The sequence below is a fragment of the Myiozetetes cayanensis genome, unplaced genomic scaffold (genome assembly GCF_022539395.1).
Source record: "Myiozetetes cayanensis isolate MyiCay16 unplaced genomic scaffold, myiCay2020 scf16, whole genome shotgun sequence".
Lineage (NCBI taxonomy): Eukaryota > Metazoa > Chordata > Aves > Passeriformes > Tyrannidae > Myiozetetes > Myiozetetes cayanensis.
The window spans coordinates 3,507,500-3,527,540 of record NW_026087270.1 but is presented as its reverse complement, the minus strand read 5'-3'; the positions used below and the strand labels follow the sequence as shown (position 1 = coordinate 3,527,540).

The 20,041-nt window shown below is 38.6% G+C and overlaps 2 long non-coding RNA genes across 2 annotated transcripts in view; both read right to left on the bottom strand.

The window, feature by feature from the left end:
- Positions 1-5,768: 5,768 nt before the first annotated feature.
- Positions 5,769-11,462, bottom strand: LOC126637882 (uncharacterized). The gene is made up of 4 exons (XR_007628460.1): positions 11,332-11,462; positions 9,660-9,703; positions 6,159-6,302; positions 5,769-5,834 (listed from the first exon to the last, which is right to left on the bottom strand). It is a non-coding gene; the product is annotated as an uncharacterized LOC126637882 (long non-coding RNA).
- A 1,465-nt stretch (positions 11,463-12,927) lies between these two features.
- Positions 12,928-20,041, bottom strand: part of LOC126637881 (uncharacterized) — a 32,028-nt gene continuing 24,914 nt past the window's right edge. Inside the window, exon 4 of the long non-coding RNA XR_007628459.1 lies at positions 12,928-13,007. This is a non-coding gene — a long non-coding RNA (uncharacterized LOC126637881). The remainder of the gene's footprint in view (positions 13,008-20,041) is intronic.

Below are 20,041 nucleotides of genomic sequence, written 5' to 3'. Positions count from 1 at the left end.
TTGCTAATTCCTTTTACCTAGTGTTTCTATTTCTATCTTTAAAAATTGTTTTCTTTGGATCTTCATCTTTCATTTTAAAAGAAAAAAAAAAGTATACAGAGAGGCTTAAAAAGAAGCCCAAGAGACCATTATTAGTATAAAGATAAACAGTAGAATGGATTCTAACTGAGCCAGAAAACATCACTGTAGAATTTACATAAAATTTAGTTCTCAACCAAACATATTGCACATCCAGTTCCAGCTCATCTCATAATGAATATTCAAGCTTTCCAATGACCCACATGTCCCATAAGTGAGCAAGAGTCCCCAAAAGCCATCATTGTTATAGAAGAGGCACAATATTAAAAAACACTGAGAATTCATTAGGGATTTTTTTTCCATGAAACTTTTACTAAATCTTTAGCCTGCAAATGCTGCGATTATTTGAGCATACAAGTCTGTCAGGGATTTGAGGCTGGATAACAAACTCTTATATGGTTTTTAATTAGGATAATATTATTATTTTCTAGTCATAATTCTGGGTCAGATTCTGTGTATCTCCCTCACATCACTTTTGTATAATTAGAGACTAAATTATCTAAAATAAATATGAAGTTTTGCTTTATCTACTCAGTACTGCATGCTTTTCTGAGATAGAAAAGAACAGGCAATTTTCAGATATAGCATAGTATTCCACTCAAAATATTTAAACAAATTTCTCCCCAATCACACAGAAAGAATTGACTGAAGTAACCCCAAAATATACGTATATAGAGACACATTACTGAGAATATAGTAAAAAATGAGTTCAGTATAAATTTATACAATTCTTATGTCCTTTGAGGGAAAAAGAAAACCAAACCCACAAACCATAACTCCCTTTTCTAGAAAGACATGCTATGTCCTTTTGGGAAAGGCTGGAGAGGAACCTGGAGTGTACTTCTGGTCCCATATATATGCTTTGTTCCACTGGAGTAATTTTTCTATGAGCACTTTCCTTATGCCAATGGAAACAGGGGGTTTTGAATCAGACCAGGATCACCTTGTTCCTGATGATGGCAAACAGAAAATGCTTCAGAAGGTTCCTTCCTAGTGCTGGAAAGTCAATAGCTGTCTTCTGGACTGAAGCAATGAGATTCTTATCCTTACTGAATTTTTCCCTTTATAGAAAAATCCCAGATATTTAACATTAGGTCTTATCTGCATGGTTCATTTACAGCCCAGCATCTAATGACCTAAACATTGGCAGAAAGTGGAAAGCAACCTGATCTATGAACATTTATTTAAGATTAGCACTTTGTTAAAATAACAATCAATTTGAGTAGAAAGTAAGCATATACAGACTGGATTTACTGAGTATGTTAAGGGCTTGTCTGACTTTCACACATCAGCAACTTAGGAAGCCCCAAAACTTGCAAGAGAAGAGGAGGAAAATACACTTTTAGGCAGAAAGCCTGTAAAACAAACATTATAACTATGGGGAAAAAAAGTGTATGTGCTTTTTGTGGCCTGTCTTATACGTGCAAGACAAGATTCACCTGGGGAAGGAAGGGGTGGGGTGTGGGGGAAGCAATTGCAACCAAGCCATTGCATTAATAGGGGACTTCCACAGATTTCTGGCTCGCCTCCAGCAGTACAACGGCTCCCTGAATCTGGCAGATTTTGCTCATTGCTTTTGCGCATGTTTTTATTTTTGGCTTTGGCTTTCCTCTCCTTTGCAGCTCTTCCAAGTTCCATGGGAGGAAGCACACAGCTGTCGTTCCTCAGGAACAGGACAGGACACAGTGGCCTCTGCAGCCACCTCTCCCCACCGACAGTTGTGATGCAGGCACGTACAAAGAGCTGGAGATTCAAGTTTCACTCTTGGCCATACTGATTGTTTCCCCCAGACTCTGGTGAATTATAACCAGCAGCTTTAGGCCTATGGATGCAGTATGGAAAAGGATAAATTTTAACAAAATCCAGAATAAAATTCAAAACCACAGCTCCCAGAAGGGCTGTTGCTCTAGAGGGAGATAGAAACTCTGAATGGGAAGGAAGAGCTACCTCCAGAGCCCTTGGGCAAAGACAGAGTGGCACATAATAGACTCTTCTGGGTATTCACCACCCTTTTGCCAACCTCCAAGCCATCAACATGAAGGCAATATGACCAGGGAGTCACTGCAATCTTGTTATCCCTGGCAGAACAATAGTTTTCTTAAGAGCAGCCTGGCCTAGTGTAAATGAGAGAAGTCGTAAGGTTTCTGGAAAGGTATTTATTTTATCCACAGGTAGGATTGCATCACTGAATGTGATAGTCTCTATTTAAGGTGATTAATAATATGTTATGTTGCTTGCTTTGAGCAAAGACTATAGGCCAACTCCTGCCCTGGCTCTGCTCCCATTGAAGTCAATTGTTTAGCCTGAAAAATGGATTACAGGATGTGGCTATAATTTATGCATACAAAAATGCAGAGGATTTTACTTTAGAAACAGTAATTTTTATATATGTGCACTGCTGTAGTGCCTAGAACCAGAGATTCTCCTGCAGGACAGTACCCAAATGCACAGGAAATACAGGCATGATCCATACCCCAAAGAGTCTTTGATCTAAGCAAAAGACAAGTGACAGCAAACAGATGGGGAGAGGGGTAGAAATGACAAGGTAACTGGGAGATAATTATGATCACTATGCAGTCACAGCACATCAGCTGCTTAACCACTATCATTTTTTTTTAAGGTGTCACAGCAGAGGAGAGTTTTAAGGGAGGATGTGAAGAAGGGCAAGTATAGTAGCTTGGCAGATTTTTATAGGAGTGGACCCTTACAGAAGGAAACAAAATGAGTACAGTTCAAGATTTAAGACATCAGGGATGAAATCTGTTGTGAATAGTGGATGCACATTGATCTGTCAGTACCTCATGGATGTGATAGGGACAAACGGCCCAGAAGAGCCTATGAGGGCCTTAAAATATCCATAGGATGTTTTTAGCTGCAAGAGAAAAGGAGCTGATGAAAGGGTGCATGATACAATATTAACTTTGAAAATGCACCCCTGCATCAGTGTCAGAGTGAATGGACAAGGTCTGTGCCTGCCAAGGCTGAAGAAACTGGTCTCAGTGCTGGGGTTCAAATGAATGTTTGAGTTGTGCTTGTCAAAACGTCAGACTGTAGAAATGAAGTACAAGAATCAGAAGGTTTGTCTTAGCAAGCATAAATCTAGAGAGAAAGATGTAGAAAGACATAATGTCTAGAAAGACATAATATCTAGGAAGAAATAGGCCTAGAACCTAAGATGATGAAATTTAAACAGTGGGCACACCTTTAGTTTCTGTTTTGCAAGATGCTGCTGGCATGAAAGAGTCCCTGTACTTGAAAAGGGGAACACTTCTGAAACTGCTTATGTCTCGTAGCATGAGCAAAGAACCCGGAAAATCAAGAAAAAGCAAAGACAAAGAGAATAAAAACTCCTCTTTAAAGGTTTAATGGATTTTTGGGGGCTTTTTTTTTTTCTCCCTATTCTCCCAATTAGTAAGCTCATATTTCAATAAATAAAGAAATGAAAACAATTTCTTTCTGTCATATATATATGCTCCATTTTTTGTGTGTCATTGTGGGAACTGAATAAGAGAAACTTACGTATGGATCTGCTTACACATACTTACAGGAGTAACTTTTTGAGAACCTGAGCATTTGCAACTCCAACCTTATCATGAGCAAAAATAGAAAGGACAGTATGCATGCTACTGCAAAGCAATTTTGGTATTATAAGTATGTTTAGGTGGTATCTAAATTACCACCAGAGCTCTGACCTTGATTACAAATGATCATAAAGTAAAGAATACTTTGAAGTGGCCCAAACTGTAGATCAAAATGCTTGTATATTCATCACTTTGACTAAGATCCAGCCAAGATTTTCTTGGCTAATAAAGACTGTAAATTAAATAGAAAACAGGCCCAGTAAAGGGAGGTCATGGCTGCTTTTTTAAATGCTTACAGTCCTTTAGGGCAGGATGTCTGCGCTGCTTTAATTGTTCAGAGTTTCACTTTCTGCCATGGGAGCTGCAAATGTGCAAGCCTCTGTCTCATAATGCTGCAATATAAACCTCCATTTAAACTTGATGGGTCCCTTCTCATTGGAGTTTTATTTTCCAGGCACTTTTGTGATGTGCTCTTTTATGAGCAGTGTGAATAAATACGATAGCAATATTACCTATGCAAATGGGCAGAACTAAAATGTCTAGGGTTAAGAAAAAACAACAACAACAAAAATTCTGCTTCAAACAACCACAACAGTAGCTACATTTTTCTTTTTTTAAATAAGAATTTGTTCTAATCTTCCTGCCAGTCAGAATTTCTCTGCAGCACATACTAACTGTCCATGATCTGATGTCAAAATGTGAAAGTGAGCCTAATTTCAGTCTTATTTTGATTCTTCTTCACTGTGTAGATCAGTGACCACTCATTAAGAGCAGTCCTAACTTTTGGGAGGATCAGATGCTTTCCTGACCTACCTCCTCCCAGCCCATGTGGAGATACAGGACAGGCAACCTGTGAACAAGCTGTTCTAGCTGTGCTTGATAGTGTGCAAATAGACTTTTGTATTAGTACCTACTGATCTATTCTAGCAGGGATTACGAGCAGTTCTCTACGTTCTCTAATGAGCAGCCTTTAGTTGTTTGAGGACTGCTTCCAATCAATCAATCTATAGAAAGCCTAGAGCACCACTCAAAAGAAACATCTTTGGAGATCATGGCCTTAAAATACAGGACACATTCCCACTTTTAGTCCTGCCTGAAAGTTGTGACCTACTCAGACTCTAAACAGTTTTTCTGTATTTAAGTGATAAAATCATTATGACTCACCAGAGCAGGACATTGGATGGTCTCCGATCCTGTCATTTGTTTGCCTGAAAAGGAGCCAAGAACTAAGATTTACAAAGCAGATTATGAATTTTGTACATCTCAGTGAAAAAACATGATTGTTAGAGAAAAGTGAGCTTTTGGCTGTGCATGATAGTCCTGCAAGGGGTGTATATGGAAGGGGAGAAGATAGGAAAGCTTGACTCCATCCTTATTAATTCTAAATTAAAATTTCAATTGTGTTAGAATCACTTGACACTGAAGTGCAGATTTCTCAGGACTAGCCCAGAGATTAAGCCTTTACTGTTTAGGGTATCACAATGTTACTTGGTAAAAGGCACTATTTTCAGAAAGGATAGTCCAGCACAATATAGACAATAGCCAGTAGTTCACATTATAGCACAAGTTCTCTGTAAAATTCATGTTGCTCCTAATGATTTTTTCCTATTTAAGATGAGGGTTGGCCAGATTCTGTTTTTAGTTACACCACTGTAAATCTCGAGTAATAATATCAGAGTCCATTGAATTGAAAGGATTTTGTAATTTTGTTAAAAAAAAAAGCTGAAGTCACAAATGAGACATCCCTATACTCCCTGAATTTTGCACTGTGCTTTTTCTTTGTCTCCATCCTTGCCACTTATTTTTTCTCAACCTCTGTACTTTTTTTATTCCATCCTCTCCTACCCATTGCTATTGTTATTTTTTATGGGTTTGGGTGGGTGGTTAGCTGGCATTATGAAGAAAAGCCACCCAGGAATATATCCACATATAGAACCAGCCAGAGCACCATGTCTCCTTCTCTTGGTTATTTCACTGTCGTTATAAAACGTGCTATCTATTTATTATTTAAACAATTAAAACAGTAGAAAAAGAACTCTGTGTTTTTTCTGATGTTGTCATGTATTACAAAATCCTACAAACAGAGAAAAGGAGCAGTTAAATGAGTACCTTAATTCCTTGCTGTTGAGAAGCTGTTACTATAACAAACAGCAGCAGGACTTTTAAATCAGGCCTCTGGAACAAAGCATTCCAGTGTCATTTTTACATTAGTGATTGCAGTTGATGTCATTTTCACAAAACAAAATTATAACCAAAATGGATATTTCAGGTCAAAGTGCCACAAAGAGTATATAGATACATTTCCATCAATAAATTTGCCCTCTTCCTGCCCTGACATAAGTGTTCAACCCCTTGTGATTGACGTTTTTACCACTAAATTATACTATGTCTGCTTCTAGAAGAAATGTCTCCATTACAAAATTAGCTAACCATCAACATAACATAAAATAACTTCAACATGGTGTCATTTCACAAGAATATTGATTCTCACAGACTTACTGGATTAAATCCTGGTTTCCCATAAAAGGAGCAGCCATTATGTCTTTGGTAGACAGAAAAATATATATTGGGGAAAGATGTATGTTGGGGTGATTAAAACTTCATTGCTGAGCTCAGAAGCATAAGATTTTGTCCTTTGTCAATCTGAAATAAAGAAAATGGACAAAATATTAGTTTGAATTATATATATAAGAATAAGGCTAAAAACCAGCTACAAATCTATCATTTTATTTTCCTCTTCTGGAAGATATTTTTGACTATTGGTTCCATAGGAGAAGTTGTCAATTATTCTAAGTTGACTACTGAGTCTGTCAAAATCTTTTCAAGACCTTCTGCAGGTAACTTTTCCTTCGTTTCCCTCATCTTTAGTGCTAATAGAATTCCTCATACCTCACAGGATGTTGTGACTAATACCTGAAAGGACTTTGAAGTTCTTAGACAAGCAAAGCTACTTAAGAGCAAACAATCACGATATGCACTTGTAATTTCTTTGTATATCAAAGCTGTAGAAAGAAAAACTAATTAGAGAACAGAATTTTTTATGACCCTCTCTACTTCCTTTTCATAGAGTTGCCCTACATTTTGCATTGGAATAATAATGGAATAAACTCATTCTAGGCACAACTTTGTAATTTGAGTGAAATTAGACTGGGGACAAATTTGGCCCAGTTCTTTGTGAGCACTTGCACATCAGAGGATTTCCTGAAGGAGAAAACACCACTTCTATGACCACAATTCACTGCTGGTACATGAGATATTTTGTGTTTCAGCCTGATTTCTTCAAACACAGGTGAAAAACAGTGCCTTCACTAAGCAAGGCCAATGTAAATTGCTGTACACACCGTACTATCCTTAAGGCACTAATCTGCTGAGGGTTGGTGGCATGCTCAGAGAGCAGGAGTAAGGTGAACAGCTGCCAGATTTCTCACTTTCAGTCAACTACTTTTCATGCCTCTTCATCAAATAAGAGTCTTCAAAATCCAACTGGGGCTGCATTCCCTCGCAGAGAAGAACTGGGTACCATCCTAGTTCCAGGAAGACTGGCAGTGACGAGGTGTAAAAGGAAGCATGAGATTCCCGGGGAGGGTTGCAATTACGACGTCTGTGCACGATGGGCTTGTATTCCTTGAAAAGCACCATCCCTCAACCACAGCTTGTGCATGTTTGTGGAGGCAGGGGGACAAGCGGGGCTCTGCTCAGCAGCCCCCTCTTATTCTGGCTCTGTGTGGCAGGAAAAAAGAACATTTTCACCTTGGGAGAATGATAGTGTGCAGCTGCCTGCTAGTGAAGGATAGTCTGTCACCATTCATCCCTGCCCATTAAGGCTCCAAGAGGACAATGTTACTAGTCTCTGCCCATTCAATCCTTTTTTGTTGGCACATTACTATTTTATCATTTTGATCTTCTCCCTACTGAAGATAAAAGACACCATGGGCGGGATTCATGAATGACTACTGTTATTTATCGACCCAGGACTTTTTGAACATTTTTTCCCCTCTGATTCATGAACCACTTTTCCATATTCGAAAAGCAGTTCATAAATCGTTCAGCACCAGCAGAAATTAATAATAATGAATTCATTTACATAAAAGGACTCATCCTGCCAGTTGCTGATAATGTTTGAAGCCAGAACCTTGTCGGCAAACAGGATTTTTGCTGGCAGTGCAGGAAATAATCTTTAGTTTATAAATTAATTAAAACATACTTTTCCTCTGCTTTTAGAGCTCCAATAGGGACACTGGGCAACACATTATGCTTTTTTATTATTATTTGTTCAAGCAAACAGTAGTGCCCAAAATGGAAAGAGGGATATTTGGTAGCATTAAAAGTTAGACTTTTAAGAGAAAGGAATGTGTTTTGATTTAATTTTTTGAGTGAGGATTTCTTCTAAAGCCATTGGCAGTTGCATTTCAAAGGGATTGGTTTGAACATATTCTTTCCTGTGGATCCATGTGTGTTCACTCTCTCCCTCCCCAAGTTTTATCCTGATTTTCAAATTCAAGTGAACTTAAAATCTCAACAAGAACCTCCCACGTTTCCTCTGGACTCAAACCCACGAGTTTCACATGATTCCAATGCAACTCCGTCTGTAATCAGTCCCAGGTTTATTTTTGGAAAGGAAGAGTGACCCTGAGTGAACATTTCCATAATGCCAGTCAAGGGGTAAAATCTGTGAATGGATGTTTAATGCCACACGTTACCACACATGTGCTGGATGTGTTTCATTATGTCTGAATGCCAGAAACTAATCACCCTTCCCCAAGATTTACATAATTTACCCTCCTGGAACTCCCCCTGGACCTGCATTGCTATAAGAGAAGGAGGGTTTTGAAGCACAAGGGTATGGTTTCACAACACACTCAAGCCTAAACTAAGTTGCAGGCTGTTGCAGTGGAGAGACACTTGCTCCTCCTCACCCAAACCTCGTGGTCCTGCCAAGCAGTGGGACAAATCTGAAAGAAAAATAACATGTACAAGCCCTCCCCATACATTTTCCTTTGGCTCATCAGCTTGGCAGGGTCATTAGCACACATCCCTCACCTCAGCTCTTTCCTGGCTAGCCTTGGACTGCTCCAGGTGACTCTGAGCAGCCAGGGAGTTTCTGTAGCTCCTGAGAAACATCTCCCCGTGTGCTGTTCATGGAGACTACATCCTACAACAAAGTTCAGTTTCCTCTCCAGAGCCCAAGCCTACAAACTGTGCACAGCAACAGCCATACTGCTGTGCACATGTTAAAAAACTGTCATATTTTAAGTTGTTTTTTGCATTTAGGCCCAGCTCTTTCCAGGAAAAGCTAGGAAAGACCCATGCATACTGCTTTTTAAAGAAACACAGGAGAGAACTTGGACAGATTTGGAAGGAGGAAAATGAAATAGCCATATGAACATTTTACACACAAAAAAAATCTAATTATCTTTTAGTATTTTGAAAAGAGTAAACCACTTGAATGTCAAGTATGATTGGAAGTGAGTGGAAATACTTCTTAGCTTGTTTATTTCTTTATATACAGCACCATTATTAGAAATTGGGATATGGGATATGATTTGCTGGTTTGTTCAATTTCTTAGTGCTGGAATTTGTCATTTGGTATTCTGATTTTCATTTGTGTTTAAGCTTTTGTTTGGCAAACACAGAACAGAATGTTATCACAAAGAAAGACTAGAAGTTGGAAATGTGTATTATTAGTCTGATCTGCATCACATGTATGGATATGGCTTCAATAGAAAAGCCACTTTTAAAAACAACAACAAAAGGCCTGAATTGTCTGTTCCTACTTTTGCTCTTAATTGGTGACATCTGGGTTTGTTGGGATTGAATGAAACTTTTATTTTGTGCTTTTGAGGAGGAAGAGCTGGCTGACTAGTTGTCTTTATATGGTTTAATTTCCTCTCATGTCCCCTTCTCTTTCATTTTACTGTTTGAAGACTCCTAAGGTAAATAAAGGGAGCCAAAAGAGTTCTCCAGAGAGTTCACTGGACTGTTCTGAGCTGTACCACTCACCTGCAGCACGAACCTGGCAGCTCATTTCAACTTTATGTCTTCATCTGTAAAACAGAGTTAATAATTCAACCTAGAAAACTTTGAGTTGCATTCACCAAAATCATTATATAAATGGAATATATTATATTATTATAATTCAGATCACTTTTGTAAACTTCAGTGTAACAAGTGACATGTTGCTTCCCCAGTATGCTCAAGATAAGTTTTGGTAATTATTGATATCACCAGTTATTGCCAGTTTATACCAGTGTGTGACCAGAACCAGCCATCACAGGGTTGTCAGGGATGTATTTGTTACAACATTTGATCCTTCACTTTAGCAACTTTTTTACAGAATTCACTAAAAGAAGGGGATGTAAAAAGGAGACTATTTGGATGTGGAGCAGAAAACAGAAACTGGAGTCAAGCTGCTCAGCAGAAAACATCTGAGGGAGAGGGGAAAGTTCTGTCTGTGGCAGTAAAATGACATGCTAAGCAGACTGAAAGCAACATTCATAATGTTGGGAGCCCACTTTCCTCAGTGCATAAATTCAAGACAATGAAAATGTAATGAATAAAGCATTTAGAGAGGTGATTGTGACAAGGACAGGAGGGGGAGGGGTGCTGGATCATACTGTCAACCACTTCAAGTGAAACTGTGTTTTCTACTGGAGAGGAGACATCAAACTGGGAAATAATTTAGGCTTAAGGTTCCCCAAAATACATTCCTGTCCAAGCAAGCAAACCATCAGGCTGAGACTGCAAACAGAACTGGGTGCTTTCAGTGACTGTGTAAGACTCTGATTCCTCATAAAGCTGCACGAGAAGGATCTTTAGCAAAATGCAAAAGGTCTGAGCTACTGCACACGAGACAGGCTTTTGAAAACATCCTACTGCAAGTGAAACTGCAGTATAAAAATGTATCAGCCCTGAACAAATGCCTGTTGGGAGTTGCAAAGAGCCGCTAAGTCTTGATCCCTGTAGGAGCTGCAGCTGTTGCTGGAAGCCACTGCTAACAAGAAGCCAAGTCTGTAGCTGGAGCTGCTCAGCACCTCTGAGGATTTGGCCTTCGATTTGAGCAGCCTACAGACCCCAAAGCCCAATCCTAGAAGGCTTCTGAATAAGCTTTAGGGGACGGGGGGGAAATCTGAGGCAAGCTTTCAACCTTCTCAATTAGTTTTAGTAAGGATTTTCAAAGTTATCTTCAAGAGGAAAAAGGCTAGAAAAGTAACTTGCTTGAAGGAAATCTGAAAATCCGCGTTCTGTTCCTCTCCTCTCCGAACACAGCAATGGAGTTTTCAAGGATGGGCCAGGTCACAAAGGCAAATTGGAGAAGAAAGATTTAAGAAAGGCAAATGATTTATTATTAGAATCAATAGGAACATGCAAACATGGCAAATGATTCTGTTACTCATTTTCACACTTCTGCAAGAATCTGCATGTTCTCCAGTTACCAAATAATCCAAAGATTTTAAAACATCAAATAAACTTTTTGTAAAGAGTCTGCTAAACACAGAAGATTCTACCAAGTAGTGTAAATTTTAAATACTGTAGGCATGGAAAGCAAATGGCAAGTCTTAAAAAGTAAATGCTCTAATGCTTTTAGTTTTTTCTAGTGCAAGTTTTTGTTGTTTTTTTTTAAATTTGATTAATATACTAGAGAGTATTAGCCAGGAGATGCCAAATGTCTTACCCCTAGTTTCCAGGGAGAAGTCCCAATCCTCTTTTTTCACAAGGGCTTGAAGCTGTAGTAGAAATATTATAACCTTCATTCAGTATATGCACTGCTCCAAACTTTGACAGATCATCAACTGGATTTCCCAAAATTACGAAAACAGGCATAATATCTATGAGATGAGAAAAAAATCCAAGAGACAAGAAATTTAAATCTCCAGCACACTTGGGTTCTTTATATTCACATGATGACTTCTGAATGTTGAGGGGTTAAGTCTTAAGGTATATTTCTGGGATCACACTTTCGAGCTTCCTACATAATCATGAGACCTAGAAAGTTTCGTTTTACCTTTAAAAAATTTCTTTTGGTATTTTCAGAAGCAGAGGGTTTAAATAAAGCATCAAATACCTCGAAGTTCAGCATAAAATTGTAAGAACTGGCAATGCTGCCTGATAACAAGCAAACCTCCGTTCAGAGCTAGTAGAAGAGGAGAGGGATAAAGTCCTGTACAAGACAGCAGAAGGTTTTGAAATCTTACCAGTTTGGAAAGGCTGCATTTTTTCATTAGGTTTGCACTGTTGTGAGTGACTATCTCAGTTTTCAGGTGCCAAGGTGGGAGTTTTTTGTGGGCCTGTCTGAGACTAAACTACTCACTAGCAATTTCAATCCATTCCCAATTTTCCAGACTGTATTTATCTTTTGCATCTGATTATTTTATTTCTTTCTCTGTCTGACTTTTCTACTGAAGTTTCTTTTTAATAGGAAATTCCTCTTCCCTCCTTTCTTCCCTCTGGTCTGGTGTGCTCCTGAGCTACAAGGAGTGCCAGCACAGGTCCTGCTCTTGCAGAGCAGAAGCTTTCCCACCTGGCAGGCAGACCTGGGAAGCCAGACTGTGCTGGCAGGGGATGCTGCCCTGCCCAGCGTGCTGCCATTGGCTGTTACCCACCTGCCCCCAAGGCATGGGATGTCCTCTGATGAGGGAGCTTTCCTCAAGAGCCAGTCAGGTGCTGTGGTGTTTCCCAGTGAGCTGGAAGGAAGGATCCTTTTGTTGTCACCCATCTTTTATTGGAGAAAGCAAAGAGCTCATCTATCCAACCCCTGCTCACACCAATAAAATAAGTCTTCCCTCGGTGAGGAAAGGAACAAAGATCTCAATATGACCATGGCTGGTGACTCACTGTAATGCCACTGTAAATTAGCTGAAGCAGGACATGAAGGCATGAAAACATGGCAGAAATGGTGAGCTGGAAGGATCATCTAGAGCAAGGCTTCCCAAATATTTCTAACCTGATGGATTAATATCAACTCTCAAAATTTTTCATGTATTACCAAACACCACATTTCTCACTGTGTCAAAGGGACCATTATTTGTAAGGACCTTCTCTCTATTCAACCACCTGCACAGTGGGAGGATCTCAACTCTACTCCTCACTAAGAGAGATGTTATTGAACTGGTTCTTAAAATCTCCTTGGGATGAGGCAACATAATTACTTTCTAGAAAGCTACTTCCAGTGCTTCACAGAAGGAAACTCTTCCTGATATCCTTCACAGGACATCCTCTCTGTTTTCTCCAGCAGACATGGAATAAAATGGAAGGCAGTTCTATCTTCTAAGACCTCCTTCCTCCTTTTTGATTCTCCATTCAGCTCCAAGCACTGTCATGCAACAGATACAGAGAGGTATTTTGATGTATCTAGAACAGAAAGTTTCTCTTCAGCATTAGGAAACAACCACAAACAGCATAAGAAATAGAAATAGTGATGTAAATCAACTGGAATATTTAATTTCACTGTCAGAAGGGAGGCATCCATGGGCTTGACTAATTATTTTATAAGCTTTTTCAAATTCAAGAAGGCTTACATAATAAATAACGGATGTATTTGTCTGACATAAATGCATGTAGTTATTTATTTGGTATTTTCAATAGGTGTTTTGAAGATGTGATTATATGATAACCAGCTCTAAGATTTTACATATTTATGTAATTCTTACCTAATTTAGATATCTAGAAAAGACATAGAAGTTGCTTTCTACTTTTAAAGGTCACAACTATTACAGTTTTAAACCCCTGGTACAAAGATAGAAAGCATATGGTACATGTCTTAATGGGATGTTTTTAAAGACTTGAGATATTTAAGAAAATACATAGGCATTTATTTGATATCTTGTGTTTACAGCTGTATCACAGAAGTGAGAAATAGAAATGGACACAAATTTTAGGATGAGATGTGGCTGATGAGACCATCAGTGACCTCAGTTTCACTGTTGGGTATGGCTAAAGATTGCTGCCAGACCAAATATAGAGGTACTTCCACTTGTGCTCAAAAATCCAGTTCTACCTCAGGCAACCACAGTTCTATCAACCTTTTAGATTACTGAAGACATACGAACACTGATCAAAGTACTGATTATATATATCAAATTATAATAATCACGATCATTAGACTAAGAAAGTTAGCATCACTTATTTAGGTAGCAAGAGCTTTAACTCTAGGATTATGAAAATCTGGGATGAAATAAGATATAGTATACAATGCAATGAAATTTAGCAAAAATTATAACTACTTGAGCTCATATAATACCAGTATGCTCAGGAAATGCTAAAGGACTTCTACGTCCTTGTCTGCTTTCATTTACAAGTTCATTTTGGAAACCTTGAAGAATCTGCACCTAACAGAAAATTGCTCACTCACTGAAACCAGCTATTTTTAAGATTTTATTTAAGGGAGATAATAAATAAGACTAAATTGACGCCAGGCATGAAATAATTTTAACCAATACATTCAAAGTCTATTGTACAAAATATTGAAAAATTATATGTAGAGTAATCTCAAGTAATGAGATGTTAAAATTCCTTGGAACCTAGAAACTCTTCTATTCATTCTGTTCTTCTTCTTTCAACCTCACTGTGGGAGGCTCCATCTCTGACATCTTTATATATGATGTTCTCATTTCAAAATGCCACTGAACCTTCAAATGAACACTTGCCTATGATCTTTGAATACAAAAAACCTTAAATCAAGGTTTTTATATTTTAGTGCACTCAGCCATAATATGCAGTGAAAGAATTTTGGTATTTAGTCTAGGTCTTATTTCAGAAGAAAGGGAAAGATGACTCTCAAAATGAAAACAATTGTTCAGTAGAATGAAATACCAGCAGTACAAGATAATTTCTAGACAGAATATTTTAAAGATATATTGAAAAGAAAGGGAAATGAAAAAACACTTAGAAAGTAAAATCTAGAGCAAAATACAGTATTTTCCTATAAGAATTGCTGCACATTGCCTTTAAAGAATGAAAATAAAATGAAGTGGGGTGAGCAGGGTTTGTGCAGTATTTGCAGGTGGGCACCTACTCCCAGAGTTAGCAGGGACACGACTTGCATGATGAGCTTTGAGAATCTCCCCATTTGTGGACATCAGGGGAAAGCAAGCAAGGGCAGCCTGATGTTCTGTGGTGGACACAGAGTTATTATGGACACACCTCTCTTACATGTTTTAAACCAATCCCTTTTTTCTCATTGGGCCATAGAGGTTTTATAACTATAAACACATTCTGAGGCCATTTGTTAGAACTGACCACTTTCTATACTGCCCTTCATTAATCACCTGTAGGCACACAATTTAATATGAAAAACAAACTAAACCAGCTAAGTAACTTGATGGAACAATGCTGATCTGCTACTGAAGTCTCAAGTCAAGCTTGTATTTTCCTTTTTTTTTTTATATTACCTCTTGAAAGTGCTGATTTTATACATAGTTGTCTCTCACTGCTTTGCTTTACTTTTGCTATTCAAACAAAAATGCTGGGGAATGTTATTATTCCTCCAACAGATAGTCAAGCTTAGCACCAAGCCTTTTCTCCCTTTCACTGTTCGTAGAATTACCCAGCAAATCTCCAACTGTACTTTTAACAAATTTGTCCTGCACTATCCGTTTCCAGCTTTCTAATGCCCATCAGAATTTACTGTTTTCCAGGGGATCAATGCATCAGACACGGAACTGTGAGTTTTCAGTAACCTCTCACAGGCTGTTGTAAGCAGCAGCATTAGTGAGTGTCACTGCTCTTTTCTGTGCTTTGGGATAGGTGTCCACCAGGCATTTCTTCTGGAAGCTTTTCACTGGCTTTGAGTGTCAGCCTGGTTGAAGCAGCAGCTGGTTACATGGCTGTGTAAAAGGTGCAATGACTCAGAAGCTGATTGTTTCTGCCTTTCATCTTCTCAACAGGATTGCTGCCTGAACTGTAGTAGTATGAAACCGAGCTCACTACACTTAAATAACCTTCAAAACCATGAAGAAGTTAAAGCTTATCCACACAAAAAACGTTAAAGCTTAACTGGAGGCAGAAACAACAAAAACACAGGTACCTCCCTCCTTCTGACAAATCCTAAGCTTTGTAACTGATGAGAACAATATTAGGAGTTTTTCACCTTAACTAGGCAAGTGTGACTGGGCAGCTCTGGGAAGCAGCAGAATGCACACCCTGAACATTTTACACGCAGGCATTAAACTTGCAGATGTTAGCAGTGCCAAGGCAGCCAGAGGAAGAATCCTTACTGGCTGCAGTTACTGGTGGCACAGCCAGGACTGAGCGCTCCATCCAGTGCAGCTGCTGCCCTGTGTGTGGTGGGATGCACCGCTCACATCCCTCCCCTCTGCTACTGGATGTTGCTGGCAAAGCTCAGCAGCTCCCTGTGACTGCACAAGCTGCTGGAACAGCTCCAGTGCTCCGGAGAAAAGTGAACACCTGAAAACAGCTCTGCTGATGAAAAAAGAAGATGAACAAAAGAGCACTGCAATACTCAGAACAGCCCTGCTACAGACTAATTTTCAGTATTTAAAAGCAGCCTATGTTACATCATGACAGTTGAACAAGTCAGCATTTGAGGTCCACTAGACTAAAGACACGATAATTCACTATCTTTAATTTGGAAGTATTCAGATTCTCTGACCTCAGCAGAAGTAATGAATGTTAATGCATTTGCATTCTGATATTTCAGGAGTAGATGCAATAGATGAAGAAAGAAATCAGAAAGGGATGAAACAAGGCTCACATCTGGAGCACCAAATTTTTTTCATGTGGTAAATCCCTTTTTGCCATTTTCAAATTAGTCTGAGAGGAAAACTAAAAGTTAAAACAGTTACTTCTTTTCACCTAAAGAGCATATTATCATCATCATGTCAGCCAGGTATAAATACAGATGTAAAAGCTCTTACAGGATTATTGTGAATGTGAAGATACAACAGAGAGGTATAGCTAGACAGAAATAAATAAATGAATCTTTCATGATCACTCAGAGCCACTAAATAAAATGGATCATCAGGATCAGAAAATTATAAAACATTTTCAATTAAGAAAAATGCTTGGAATAATGTGTAAGCACCTAGAAGTTTAAATAAAACTCCACTGAATTTTACTTAAATACCCATATCTGAAAGTAAAAATTGTACACAAATGATCTTTCTTGAAAAGATTTTAATGCTTCTTGACCCTAGATACTTGGCCAAAATGCTGCAAAAGATACTAATTAAATGGCTTTAGGATTTTTTGCACTTAGAAACATGTAACATCCCACACAAGCAAGTTCTGCAGCAACAACAAAAATTTTCTAACCTCGAGATTTACTATACAGGTTGAGAGTGAATTTTTTCTGTTTTTCAGCAAAGGTTCAGTAAGTTTAGTGGTCTGTATTTTAACATTGTACAGATTTTAGAGGCTTTGTAGTTATTTCTACAGCTACCAAAAATTCCAGGAAGACATTAAAGACTGATTAAAGACTTCTAAGTGCACGAAACATTAAGAAAAGCAACTAAATATATGGCTATGTAAAATATCTACTCCAGCTGTAGAACACCCTTTCTATGAGTCCAAGCAAACACAAGGGGGTATAAGTACTGTTCTGTCATTGGTTTGTGATGTTGACTGCCCAGCAACATCTATGGAAGTGATGAGGTTAAAAACCTTCCCTGGAGTAACAGAGGAAACCTCTTCTTCCCCAAAGGTATTGCCTCAGCTGCTGGGAAAAGAGACAAGTTCCTCCAGGTGAGGATGGAGGTGGGTTGATTGAGGTAGTCCAGCAATGAGGAATTCTGCTGGGATCAATTAGGGTGACCCAGATATGAAAGTAAGGAGAATGCATTTGCTCCTTTATTGCTCCTGGTTTCCCACCCTTGACTCCAAGCTGTGGGTTGCAGAACTGAGTCTCGAGGAGCACCATGAGGCTGATTTGTTGTTATCAGTTTGTGTGTGGAGCACCTTGAGAAATTAATATCTCTGAAAGCACAAAACCTCCTTCCTTTTAGAGCTGCACAACAAAAAAAACAAACCTCACATCTTAATGTAGTTCCCCTTCCTCCCTACTACATTCCTTCTTATTTTAATCTTTAGACCCAGATCTGACAATGGGATAATCAACCATTCATCACAGGATGCTGAGCTAGAAATGTCTTCTCTGAAGTCATTGGCTTCTGGAACAGTTTCATAAAGAAAAAAAATCTAGGGTGTTTCCTAAGTTACAGTATATTTTTCTTTATTTTTACTATCAAAAAATTAAAATATACACTCTATGTTAACAACAGAAAAATTACAGTACCGTGTTTAAAACTTAATATGTGTCAGCTTTTCAACACTGCTTTGACAGAAGGAAATGTCAAGCTTCCAAGTCTAGAACTAAGTACCCCAAGAAAGCTGTACAGTGAAAAATAGGGATCACAAAACCCAGGCTTCCTTCAATACAGTGCTGAGTGGTTTGGGTTTTTGGTTTTCTCTGCACCAGCACTGCAATGCTCTGAGCAGCACTTGCACAGAGCTGCACACCACGAGCTGGAGGCTTCCAGCAGTGCACTCCAGCTTTCTGAGTAGAGGAGAGTTATCATTTAAAACAGTCTTTTTGTCCAATATCAAACCCCAAAACACTTAGAATAGGGAAAATAAAGGGCGAGCTCAGTGTCCCACCCAGCAAAACTCACTGTAGAATGTTTGCTTTAGTAGTACCATATTCACATTTCTTCCTTTCAGTCAATCTCTTCGCACCTTTCATTTGAATGAAAGATAGTCAGGGATTAAAATTACTATTGCCTGATTCTTCAACCCTCCATTATATAATCAGGTACAAGTAAAATCCCTGAGGCAGAACAAAGCTTTATTGACTGGAAGCAGACACAAACCTGTCCTATTATAATTAGGGAGAGTTTTGAATTGGTTTCAAGGGACTGTCAGAAACAGACCTCAGAAAGAATGCAAGAAATATCTTGTCTTTTTCAGATCCTCCAAAGCTCTGTGCTCTTAGAGCACACAAGAACATGTTCCAGTTCAGAAGAGCAGAAAAACCACCAAACATAACTGCTTTCCCAAGGAGGAAACCCACTGCACACAAAGATACAAGACTTCCAGAGAAAGGAGAGTGTGTGTGGGGAAACCTCAAGGAAAAAAAAAAAAAACCCGAAACCAAAAAGAATAAAAGAAAAAACATAATTCTGGTTAAACAAACAAACAAACACTACGAGAAAAAAGCCTCTCTTGGTTCTGGGAAAAAAAAACCCAAACAACAAGAACAAAACCAACAAAATCCAACCCAGATTGAAATTCCCTTTTTTCTTTTTTTTTTTTTCTGAAAAAATGAAATCTGTTCTAACAATATGCCTACCCATAGCTTCATGGCTGCCTCACAGCTCATAAATTAAGCAAGTTCTAACCTGAGCACACTTAATGCTGAAAGAGGCACAATGTCTGATTCTGTAGGCTCTATTCATCCTGTGATCTATGGAGGTGTTAAAATACCTTATGTTTGAGGAAAATTAACCAAAGAAGAATGGAACAAGACTCATGCCTTTGAGGTCCCTCTGGCATTACTTCTAACAGGACATGTGTAAACACTGCTGTTCTGGACAAATTTCAAATGGAAAGCAGAGGTAGTAAAGAAAACCAAAGTGTAGTAGTCTAAGTTAGAAAAATTACTGTTTCCACCCCCTTTTAAAAAATTTTAGACTTGTATTGGTGCAACTGCCTTCCACCAAAAACATTGCCTCTAAGCAGACCATGAGCAGAGCTCTCCAGTAACCTGGAAACACACAGCGCTTACAATACAATTTTCACTAGTTGGGCTTCTTTAGACAATCCACATGTACTGCATTTAAGAGTGGTTGTTTGAGTTTATTTCCATCTGAGCTGAGGGTTTTTTAAGTAGCAAACAGGACTGCTTTACAGAATTCTTATTTCTCGGTGCTTAACATTCCTCTACAGACAAAGAGCACTTAATGACTCCTCGAGCAACGCAGTGAATTGATAAAAAAGGGCTATTGTAATCATCACTTCCACAGTAGCCATTACAGTGGCATATTTATATTGTAAGACATGGTGGGATTCAGTTTCCTGTACACTCAGCTCTGCAAAGCAGGAGGGGAAGGTGGTCTGGAAAGTAGCAACACAACAACACTGAACATGTGAAATGTCTCTTTATGCATTCCCGTGGTAACGTGCCCGACTGAGACAACACTGCTGCCATTGTACAACATGAAAAAATGATGTCCATTTCCATCAAAGAACAGCAAAAAAAAAGAAAGGTTTTTATTGTGGTTAGCCTGAGTTCAAAGCTTGGGGTAACACACTTATGGATGAACAGAATAAACACTTACACTTAGGCTTACTGTATATAGCTTAACGAACACATATGAAGATCATATAAATAATTCACATTACTCAAGAGGTGGTGAGTTGAACAAGTCCCT